Source organism: Talpa occidentalis, unplaced genomic scaffold, assembly GCF_014898055.3.
Source record: "Talpa occidentalis isolate TD23 unplaced genomic scaffold, MPIMG_talOcc4v2.1 talOcc4.10, whole genome shotgun sequence".
Taxonomy (NCBI): domain Eukaryota; kingdom Metazoa; phylum Chordata; class Mammalia; order Eulipotyphla; family Talpidae; genus Talpa; species Talpa occidentalis.
The window spans coordinates 41,623,946-41,636,138 of NW_023600993.1; the positions used below are offsets into that span (position 1 = coordinate 41,623,946).

Consider the following 12,193-nt stretch of genomic DNA (forward strand, 5'->3'; position numbering starts at 1 on the left):
TCCTGGTTTATTCAGCTTTCAATGGTCAGAGTCAGAAATTGGATGCAGGTCTCCGGCTGCCCAGTGCCCAGCGTCCCCCTGCCAGTGCTTTTTATCTCGAAAGTAGAGAAAAAAAACTGGTCTCCTGCCTTCTTGAGTCCTGAGCAGGAACAGGGTCATCCTCAGCCCCATCTCTCCTCTGTGCGACCTCCCAGGTGCTGGGCAGTCACCAGTGATATGGCAGCTCTGAAACAGCCAGCAGGTCTCTGGAGACTTAGGGATGGCTAGGGCAGGACTTTGGGTAATTTCCAGGTCTTGGACACTCCAAGACCCTCCAGAGGGTCTCTAACTGCAAAAACTTGCTCTCAACCTCCCTTCTTGCCCCCTCCCCACCCCAGAATCTTCTTTACCCTAAGAATCCATCTCAACAGACATGGTCTCCAAAGCCCAACTGCCAGGACCCAGATGGGAGACAGGAGGCTGACCTTAGCACTAGGCACAGGTGGTTGGGCCGGGTCAGTCCTTGATATTTAAAGCAACGACTCAGCTGCAAACCTTCATCTTTTTTTGAGAATTCAAAAAATCCTCTTACCTGTCCTGACCCTTCCCCTCTAGGACCTTTGGGATGATAAGGCTGAGCTATCACTCAACCCCAATCCCTCAGATTTTGTAGAACTTTAACTTCCTGAAAATTTAAATTGCCAACCTGTCTTTCTTCCATATACACGCTATGTCATGCTTTCCAGTGTTGCCGGGTAGGCACTATATTCCAGGTGCTCAGGCCTCTAGGGGTGACATTCTGTGGGCTTCCCCATGTGTGGAAGATCCAGGAGACTGGTGGCTAGATTGAAGGATACAAATGGAGCTCATACAAATGGAGCTGGACCAACAGGCAGACACGGATATTTGTAGAAAGAGCGTGAACAGAAAGACAGGACAAGGAGCAGGGGAGGGGTACGGCAGTGACTCAGAAAGAGACACACATGAAGAACAAGACAGAAGGGGGTGCAGGGGGGAGAGAAGATAGGTCAGAGGTAGAGGCTGGGGCACATACCTAATCTCTCGCTGTCATGCCCAATTTAAACAGAGATCCTGGCTGCCGGGAGAGGCTGTGAGGAAGGACAGGGTGGCGGGGGGCTCTCAACTTGGTGGCCCTTGTGGTTGAGTTGCCACCCTGGAGACCCGTGTGGGTGCTTTACAGCTGGAGTTCAGGACTGACTGACTTGCTAGGAGGGGGGTGAGGAGGAAGAACAGCACCTGAAACAGCTAGGAGGGTGGGGCAAGAATTTCCTCTGCAGCTGCCAGGTAAAATGAAACAGTTTCTTCCTTGATCCTGTTGGGGGATTTGTACAACCTGTTACTCAGGTTATGGGGCAACAGGAATAAAATCACAGGAACTAAAAGCTCTATTGCTCTGTATGCTGGTTCTGTTAGGGGGAAAGGATGTCCTGAGCTAATCCCATGCAGGCTTTGTGGACCCCACCCCCACCCCAGACCAAAGCCATCAGGACACTGGGAAAGACAAATCCCATCACCACCAAGGGAGGGTGGCTGGGACCTGAGGGTGGAGTTGGGCAGCCAGGTTGGGTATAAAAACCAAACACGTGGGCCTTGGGGGGGCTCGCTATCGCTCCCCTCCTGGCTTCACGGCTCCTGGCTGGCGGCCAGCTCTCAGAGTGCCATTTGGGATTCCTGATCGGCGGATCGGGTAGGACGCATTTAAAACTTTGTCTCCCACTTTTCTCCCTGAGTTGTACATTTCCTCATTTCCCCTTCCCTTATAAATAAACCTTTTATTAACCTTTCGCGTGTGCCTGCAGTAGAGCATTGATAAGTCCTTTTAAGTGTGCAGGTGAGGACCCCCAGTCAGGCACCCCGTTTTGTATCGGGGTTGCTCTACAACAGTTCTACCACCTGGAACACAGACACGGTGGCCCCAGGGTAGCATATATTCCTAAGGCAGGCCGGGTGGGAGGGTGGAAATGCCGGTGGGGGCTTGAGGGATGGGAAGGCAGGAATTGCTGAGCACCTGCCGACTCTCTGACCTGACTCCCTGACCTGGGAGTCCATGGTCACACCCTCAACAGGAACCTCTCCTTTTGTCCTTCCCCACGCCCCTTCTGACTTCTGGCTGTCAAGGGCATAAACCTTGAGGGTGCTCTCCACCCCCAACCTGCCTCACACAGGCTTTATCTCCTGCAGGCCTAGTGCAATGAATGCTGGGCACAAAGGGAGAACTTGAGTTTCTGGGTACAGAATGAACTGGATTCTTGCATATCCTAAGTTAGGATGATAAATCACCAGCTAGAGAGGGAAGCTGAGGATCAGAGAAGACAAATGACTTGTCTAAGGCTACACAGTCAATTGCAGATTTCATTCCTGAAGCCCTCTCTGAGCACCATAGGAAGGGAGGTTTTGTGCTAGGCATGGGGGGTGTGGCTCCAAGTAAGACATGCTGTGAGGCTCCTTGGGCCTTTGCATTGCTAGTCCCTCTGTCTGAGCAACATTGCCCTGCCTCTCCGCCTGGAAAGCCTACTCATCTTTCAGGTCTGTGACCTCAGAGGAAGTGACTTCCTCTGGGAAGGCTTTCCTGGCCCACCCGTGGTCCTGGATGGGGGAAGATCAGAGAACCCCAGCTTGTCAAAAGGGGCTGGCCTGTCAGAGCACTAGGCTTCCTTATGCTTGCTTCAGGAGGCGTGTATGGCCTCAACAGGACCAGTCAGGGCTTTTCCCGAGATAGATCTATGGAAACCGAGCTCTTTTCTCCCTTATAACGCTAAGTTTGCCGTCTGGAGCTGCTGAAGTCCCTTTCTCAGCAACTGCAACCTGTCACCTCCCGTTGCAGACAAGTCCCACCAGAAGATGCAGACACAAAGGCTGAACTGCAGGGGCAGTGCGGGTGGCCTTGGCCTGGAAAGATCAGGCAATGACAAGCCTGGGATGTTAGGAAAGAGGATAGACTTTGGGACCAGGCAGACCTGGGCTGCACTGACTAGTGTGTTTTGAGACACACCTCTCTGGATCTCTGCTTCCTCTTTTGGGTGTGTACGGAAATAATATAGGGAGTGACAGTTCCGAGGAACACAGACTCAGGGAGAGAAGACTGAGGTAAAGACAAACAGAATGAAGCAGCAGCAGAGAATCTGAGACTGACAGTGACAGACACGCTGGCATGGCACTTGCACATGAACCCTCGTGTACACACACAACACTTGTGTACACACCCTGTGGGTCAGGGCGCTGTTAAGTGCCCACTTGGAACCAGGGGTTGCATGTAACTCCACCAGACCTGATAATCCCTTGCTCTGAATTTCTACTCAACACCCAAGACCACACAGAACCTTGATTACCATGGCTCAGTCCTGTGTAAGGTAATCAAAGTAACCAGAGGCTGCCTTTCATTCTCGAAATGGTCTTTCTCATAACCCTTGGTATTTATAGGCAATTATTGATTATGTCACTGATACAGAGGGCGATAAATAGCGAATCAATCCATAAACAAAAAGGCTGGTGACTTGAACAATCTGTTCCAGTGACATTTATTTCAGAAGGAAATAAGCCCATTATTTCCATTATGTCCTATTTTAATTTTATTGATCTTAATGGTTTTCCAGTTCTGGCCAATGATAGAATTATTGGGTCATGCAGAGCCACTCAGCAGGAGTTGGAAGGAGTTAGGAAGAGGAGCAGGGTTTTGACTCTTGATGTTCCTGGGCTATTTCCTAGAACGAGATAAGAGTTGTGCACTAGATGTTTTCCAAGAATCTTCTTGAACAATTTAATCAGCAACAGCTTAATGAGGAATTTGGGTAAACTGAGGCACAGAGTTGCTCAGTCCTCACACTGGTAAGAGTCAGAGGAAGAAAGGATTTCAGAGACAGATTCAGGCAAGACAGACCTAGGAGTCCCTATTCTTAACTACTTTGCTTCTTTCTAGATTAAGGCTTGGCAATTTCCTGTCAGGGACCAAAAAGGAAATATTTGGGGGCTTAATGGGCTTTGTGTTCTGTCACAACTACTCAGCTCCACCATTGTGGTAATCAGTAGCCATAGACCATTGTAAGTGCATGAATGTGGCTGTGTGCTGATAAAAACTTTATTTATAAAAATGGGAGGGAGAGGCCTCCCTGGTGGCACAAGGGAGCTGTCCTCAGGAGCTGTCCGCAGCCACTGCAGTACGAGTTCGATCCCCAGCCAGCCAGGGAGCAACCCACATGGCGCAGCAGACCTCTCCTGACTTGCCCGCTGCTCCCCTCAGCAGTGTATTTCAGTCAGTCTGCCTGTTCTGCTCCCCACTCTGTCTCTGGTGAATCCTCTCACCCACCACACCTCTGGCCTGTACCCCAGTTCTCGCACACATAAATCTTTAAAAAAATAAAAAATAAAAATGGGAGGGGCACTATATTGGCCCTGGGCTGGAACTTGCACCAACTCTTAGCCCAAGGTGCACACGAGCCCTGGTGCTCCCTTTGTTGAGTTGCAGCCTACCTAGGAGATGGAGGAGGAAGGTTTTCATGGGAAAACACAGAGTTTCTAAGGTTCTGTCCCTCCTCCCCACTCTCCAGCCAGTGCCCTCCTCCCGGGTGTTCCCCCCACATCCTGTGCAGGGCTCAGCTGTGTGTTCTCTGTCACGTGGGCTTTCAGGCAACCTTCCTCCCAGGTCACCTGACTGGATCATCATCTGAAGGTGCCTTGCTTGGGGCCTTAGTAGACTCAGCTGTGGCTATATTTACACCTTCAGGTTCAAATAGTCCTTCTTTGGCAAGAGAATTGCCAGTCTGCATAGCATCATGGGTAAGAGTGGGGCCTTTGGAGCCTCACTCATCTGGGCTTTGCCGTGGACTGTGGACACAGTCTTCTCAACCACAATTTCCCATTCTGTGCATGGCCATCACAACCCCTCATTTAGTGAAGATTAAATGCAAGATACAACAGGCACAGACAGCTGGAGGAAGTACTCTATGACAGTTGTAATTAAGTAGGTCCCCTTGCTCTCTTCCTTGGGGAGGCCCTTGTAACTCTCCATTCTCCCTCCCAGGAGGCAGAGATCCCTCTAGGATGAGAGACATGTGGGGACTGATGAGGAATGAATTCCTCCAGACCCAGACAGAGCAACAGGAGAAAGGTGGAAGTTTTCTGGCCAAACATTTAACCCCTCCCTCCAGCATCCCAGGGAATGGGGTGACCTCAGCTTTCTGGGCATTTTGGGGTACTTTATTCCAAGCGACAAGTTTGTACCACCAGAATTTCTCTGCTCAATACCTGTCTGTGTCACTAGAGTGGATTAACTGGATCCTGGTAGGGCTGCCTGGAGCTTCTGAGTTCATCCCTTGAGCCATGTCAACCTGCTGTTGGTCCCTCTGAATCACCTCAGTAGGACAAGCACGAGGAAAGGCACTTTAGACTCAGTGGATTAGTCTTTCCCTTTCCATCAGAAGCAGCTGGGTCATGAACTCTGATGAACCAAGATGGCTGTCACCCCAATGAAGTCAGTGGGATCTGCAAAGTACAGGAGTCCCTGGGAGAAAAGTAAAAGCATGGAGCTCAGGCCTCTGTGCTTGAGTGGAGGCATGGAGGAGATAGGCGCTAGGCGTCACTAGTGGGGTGATAGAGAGCTCGGGACGCAGGCACAATGCACAAGACTAGGATATTTCTGTAGCCATGATCAGGTCTGTGTGAGACTGCCCAGAGATGTTGTTTAACCTCAGCGTCTTGGTTCTTATCTGCAAAATGAGAGTGCTAACAGTACCTTCCTCGGATAAGTGATATGAATCAGGTGTGTTATTATATAGACAGCACTTAACACTGAGCTTGGCATGAGATAGGTGCTATGTTATATATTTTTGCAATGATTATCATGGCTGCCTAGGCAGTAAGTGCTATAAGGATTTATAAGGGATATGCAGACAGTGACTCTCATTTTACAGATGAGAAAATTGAGGTTCAGTAAAAGAAAGGAACTAGCTGACATGACACAGCTAGAAAATCTCTGAAGACCATGCGCTTTCCTTGTAATTTTTCAAATCATTATTTTCACGGCAAAGTGAGATATGAGGTCAAAGAACATTCCTCCCTTTTTCACTCATTTTTTTTTATATGTTTGTGTGGATCATAGCTCAAAATGTTTTTTGAATGAACAGATGAATGGGTGAATGAATAAATGTCAAGGGGACTCTGTGGTTTAGAAAAAGCCTGCAGTGTGGGTTATCAATTACCTGCGATAATTGATAACCCCCTTCTCATGCCCGTGGTGGACATAACAAATCACTCATGGCCTACCTTTGCACTGTGCCTCAGCACAGCCTCCAAATCTGTATCATGGTTGACTATGAACTGGTCAGACTTGGCTTCTCAGCTGAAATCTACTTGCTTTCCTCAGTTTGATCGCAGAAACAATTTTGATGACATGGTTTCCTTCTTCCCTTCCTTTCCTCCTTCTCTCTCAGGCTCTTCACTCCTATTTTCTACCCTCTCCACCATTCTTTTCCTTTCTCTTAATAATATGGGCCTAGAGTTATAACCTTTTCCATTCTAGTAGAAACATACCTGAAGACTCAGGGCTCCCTCCTCCTGCTTCCGTGGAGAAGATAAGATGGCTCAGTTGGCGCCGTGGGTCTGTGAGCCCGTCAACTACTACCCTCCATCCGCTGTTAAGAGAATCCAGCCTCCTGGTTCTCTGAGGGCTTGGTGCCTCCCAGATGCATCCTCTAGAAGCAGTAAAGAGAAACCAAGTGCTTATGGGAACCGTGGGTGGGCCAGCTCCTCCTCCTGTGCGCTGAGGAGGTGTGACTTACTCTCTCCCTGGCCTATTAAACAATCTCACCAGGAAGGACGGAATTAAATACTCACCTGGGAGGAAATGAGTCCAAAGTCTTTCCAAGTGATTATCTCTTCCTCAAAGAGTTTTCCTGGCCTTGGCTGGGGGGTAGGGTGGAGGCATCAGAGTGGGGAGACTTGAACAACTTAATCAGGAATGAAACACAACATTCACCTGGAAAAAAAAAAATTAAAACACACCACACCTTAAAACAGCCCTCAGCTGACAACCTCCTGGGGCCCCAAGGGATGAGGTGAAACCTGAAGAATGAGTTAATGAAGGTGATAATCACCTGTTCTGAGGTTCTTAGTTAAGGTGGGGAATGCTGGAGGGACATGGATCAACTGTAGGTAGGATGGGGCAGCAGAGAGGAAGTGGCAAATTTTTTTTTTAAAGAGTTATTTATTTTTATACAAGAATTGGGGTACAGGCCAGAGATGGGGGGGCGGGTGAGAGGAATCACCAGAGACAGAGCAGGGAACAGAACAGACAGACCAAAGTACACTGCTGAGGGGAGCAGCGGGCGAGTCAGGAGAGGTCTGTCCCACCATGTGGGTTTCTCCCTGGCCGGCCGGGAATCAAACTTGTGCTGCAGTGGCTGCAGATTGCTTCATAGGTTGCGTCTTAACCCCTGTGCCACCAGGGAGGCCCAGAAAGTGGCAAAATTTGACTCTATCAAGTGCTGCAAAGAACATAGGATTGTATATATCCCTTGGAATGAGTGTTTTTGTATTCTTTGTGTAGATACCTAACAGAGGGATTGCTGGATGATATGGTGGATCCATTTTTAATGTTTTGAGACACCTCCATATTGTTTACCATAGAGGCCGGACCAGTCTACTTAACACTGATAATGTGGGAGTGTTCCTTTTTCTCCACAGCCTCACCAACACTTCTGTCAGGATTTTTTTTTTTAAAGATTTATTCAAGCATACAAAAACTGGGGTATAGGCCAGAGTTGTGAGGGGTGAGTGGATTCACCAGAGACAGAGTGGGGAACAGAACAGGCAGACTGACCGAAGTACACTGCTGAGGGGAGCAGCGGGCGAGTCAGGAGAGGTCTGCTGCACCATGTGGGCCACTCCCCAGCGAATGGAACTCAAGCTGCAGAGGCTGCGGACAGCTCCATAGGTTGTGTCTTAACCCCTTGCGCCAACAGGAGGGTCCTGTGAGGATTTTTTTTTTTTTTTAATAATAAATTTTATTTTTATATTCCCCCATACAATTGGAAACGCCCCATTCTGACCCCAATCCTTCCCCTCCCGCCCCCCACCCCCCAAAAAGTGTCTCTGGTTCATAGTTTTTTGTTGATTTTGATTTTCACTTTCTTATAGTTATTCATTTTCCTGGTCCCTTATTTAAGTTTTCTAGATTCCTGCTATGAGTGAGACCATCCGGTATTTTTCTTTTTCTTTCTGGCTTATTTCGCTGAGCATGATCCCTTCCAGCGCCATCCATGTTGCTGCAAACTGCATGTGTTTATCTTTTTTGAATGCTGAGTAATATTCCATGGTATATATGTACCACATCTTCTTGATCCAGTCATCTATTTTTGGGCATTTGGGTTGTTTCCAAAGCTTAGCTATTGTAAACAGTGCTGCTATAAACATAGGGGTGCAGGTGCTCTTTGGAATTGATATTTCTGTGTCCTTTGGGTAAATACCTAGGAGTGGAATTGCTGGATCATATGGAAGCTCTATGTTTAGTAGGTCCAGAAATCTCCACACAGCTCTCCATAGTGGTTGGACCAGTTTGCACTCCCCCTGTGAGGATTTTTTGATATAGGCCATTCTCATAAGTGTGAGATGATATCTCATTGTGGTTTTGATTTGTATTTCCCTGATGGTAAATAGTGATAAACACTTTTTCATGTGCCTGTTGGCCATTTGTATGTTTTCCTCAATAAGTGTCTATTTAGCTCTTCTGTCCATTTTTTTGAATGGATTATTTGTTTTCTTATTGTATTATAGGAGTTCTTTGTAAATTTTGTATATTAATCTCTTGTCGAATATATGATTTGCAAATATTTTCTCCCATTAAGTAGGTATCTTTTGGTTTTAATGATAGTTTCTTTCACTGTGCAAAGCATTTTTTTTTTTTGATCAAATTGCATTTTTTTTTTTAAATAATAAATTTTATTTTTATATTCCCCCATACAATTGCAAACGCCCCATTCTGACCCCAATCCTTCCCCTCCCGCCCCCTACCCCACAAAAAGTGTCTCTGGTTCATAGTTTTTTGTTGATTTTGATTTTCACTTTCTTATATTCATTTTCCTGGTCCCTTATTTAAGTTTTCTAGATTCCTGCTATGAGTGAGACCATCCGGTATTTTTCTTTTTCTTTTTGGCTTATTTCGCTGAGCATGATCCCTTCCAGCGCCATCCATGTTGCTGCAAATTGCATGTGTTTATCTTTCTTGAATGCTGAGTAATATTCCATGGTGTATATGTACCACATCTTCTTGATCCAGTCATCTATTTTTGGGCATTTGGGTTGTTTCCAAAGCTTAGCTATTGTAAACAGTGCTGCTATAAACATAGGGGTGCAGGTGCTCTTTGGAACTGATGTTTCTGTGTCCTTTGGGTAAATACCTAGGAGTGGAATTGCTGGATCATATGGAAGCTCTATGTTTAGTAGGTCCAGAAATCTCCACACAGCTCTCCATAGTGGTTGGACCAGTTTGCACTCCCACCAACAGTGCAGAAGAGTTCCTTTTTCTCCACACCCTCGCCAACATTTGTTGTTGCTAGTTTTTTTAATATGTGCCATTCTCACTGGTGTGAGATGGTATCTCATGGTAGTTTTGATTCACTGTGCAAAGCATTTTAATTTGGTGTAGTCCCATTTGTTTGCTTTTAGTTGCCATTTTAGTCAAGTCCCCAAAGACATCCGTGAAGTCACTGTACCAGAGGGCTTTGTTTTGATTTGTAGATTGAAGTGAATTCCTCTACCTCCTCATTCTGTTTGATTCTCTGAGATGATTTCTATGGATTAAAACACACTGCTTTTCTTCCCAGTTCTGCTGTGAAGGTCTTGTGTTAGAATCGGATCACCTAGGGCATTGGTGTTGAATGCTGTGCTTTCTGTTGTATTGGTTGACATGTTATTGTTAAGGGGAAAGGATGTCCTGAGCTAATCCCATGCAGGCTTTGTGGACCCTACCCCCACTCCAGACCAAAGCCATAAGGACACTGGGAAAGACAAATCCCATCACCACCAAAGGGAAGGTGGCAGGGACCTGAGTGTGGAGTTAAGCAGCCAGGTTTGGGATAAAAACCAGACACGTGGGCCTTGGGGTCTCTCTCGCTTGCCTCCTGGCTTCACGGCTGGTGGCTCGCGGCCAGCTCTCAGAGAGCCATTGGGGATTCCAGATTGGCGGATCGGGTAGGATGCATTTAAGACTTTATCTCCCACTTTTCTCCCTGAGTTGTACATTTCCTCATTTGCCTTTCCCTTGTAAATAAACCTTTTATTAACCTTTTGTGTGTGCCTGCAGTGGAGTATTAATAAGTCCTTTTACGCGCTCGGGTGAGGACCCACAGTCAGGCAACCTGTTTTGTATCGGGGCTGCCCTGTAATGTTATCACTAATCAGGATAACTGTAGCTTAAGAGTCAGTTCAGGGTGGGGGTCCTAGAACCCAGCCCATAGGCTGTGGGCTAGAGATGTGGGGGTGGGGATAAGGTTGCTGCACTAGATTGCCAAAGGCTTACATTTCCTTTAGTGCTGTAGCTACTTGAACTGAGGGAGAAATCTGCATTCACCATCTGGTAAAGGTATGGCAAGACAACACAGACCACTAGTGGCACTCTCCCAGAGCCCCAAACTGCAAATGACCCTTCACCTGTAGCCTAATTCTGATGTTGGCATGTTTCGTAAGCAGTGCCTTTCCCTTGAGGCTCAGGTATGAATCTTATTCTCTTGTTGGTGATCAACAGGGGTTCAATAAATGTTTGCTGAATGAATGGATGAGTGAATGAATGAATGAGTGTTAGTTCATTTCTGCATTGGTCCATCCTGCAGCACTGGACCAGGGACAGATACTGTAGCCCCCACTCTACACTGAGAAGTCGTGTGACCCTGGGTTTCCCCCCAGCTCCATTTTCCACCCGTTTTTCCCCATCTTGGTCTTAGGCATCATCCTGACAGCCCCAGAAAGAACAGAAGACTCAGGGAAGTCTCTCCAAGGACTTTATATCTTGGAGAAGTTAATTACCATCATGAAATCTTTCCTTCATTTTCCTTCCACTGGCAAAGTGCTCACTGAAGCATCGGCCTGAGCAGGCCTCCAAGGGGGCATTCTCCCCAGTATTCACTCAGCGAGGAACCAACTGGGCGTCAGTATTGATGCTGCTTCCCATGTACCCCACTGCCCTGCCCTCCACTCAGGTAGAGCATACAGGCCTGGGCTCAGACAGGTGTCTCCTCACTGCTGGGTCCTGTTGTCAAGTAAACTTCCCCTTTTAAGGTGCAATTTCCTCTTCTATGAAGTGGGATAATCCCTGTTAGTGAGGACGGTTGTGTAAATAAAGTAGGAGAGTATGTGGAGGGTCTAGCCATAGTAGACTCAATGAACTCTGGCTGTGATGATAATCACTTCTTATTGGTGTAATATTATCTTTGAAATCAACTTTGCTGTAAAAGGAACCAGGAATCCTTCTGTCTGAGATGACTGCTTTGAAAGAGCTTGCCAGTCAGTGTTAAGTGCGGTTTGGCAGGAGGTCTGGAAAGCATAATTGTTGGTGTTTGACAGTTGATTCATTTTCTTTGGTGGTGTTGGTGCCAAAGGCTGACTTTACAGCACGAGGAGGTGGGACTGGTCACCATGCCGTTTGTTGCTGACACCAGCTGCATGTACTCAGAGGAGTAATTGCAGCTCAATAAACTTACTTTTCTTAATTAATTGTATAAAAACAAGACAGTTCCATCATGGAAATTTTGGAAAGCATCAAACAGTGTAAAGGAAAAAAATCAGGAAGGTGTGACCTTCTTTGGGGAATGCTGTTAATATCTTGGCCAATTTCCTCCTCTGACTGTGTTCTAGAACTTTCCTGTGCATCCAGCTTTGTACTTTTCTCTTTTTAATAATAACTTAAGCATTTCCTCTCATCAATGAAATATTGTAGATGTGATTTTTTAATGATTATTCACAATAACATCGTACCATCCTAACTTAACCCCCATAGCTGCTGGGCATTTCAATTGTGTGTGTATGTGGGAGGTTATAAATACACTCTTTGGAGGCACATTTTGTGATCTTTGTGCAGCTTTATTTTCTCCTTTTTTTTTTTTATGGGACCAATAATTCCAACCTTCCTCTCAGTAGTATTGTGGTTTATGATAAATATGATAAAAACCTCTCTCTCTACATATATATATAGATCTCTGACCCTGGC

The 12,193-nt window shown here is 46.7% G+C and overlaps 1 long non-coding RNA gene across 1 annotated transcript; it reads right to left on the reverse strand.

Moving 5' to 3' along the window:
- Positions 1 to 3,572: 3,572 nt before the first annotated feature.
- On the reverse strand, positions 3,573 to 6,761 carry LOC119252998 (uncharacterized). Its single transcript, XR_005126964.2, has 3 exons — positions 6,526 to 6,761; positions 5,242 to 5,497; positions 3,573 to 3,701 (listed from the first exon to the last, which is right to left on the reverse strand). It is a non-coding gene; the product is annotated as an uncharacterized LOC119252998 (long non-coding RNA).
- Between the last annotated feature and the right edge of the window lie 5,432 nt (positions 6,762 to 12,193).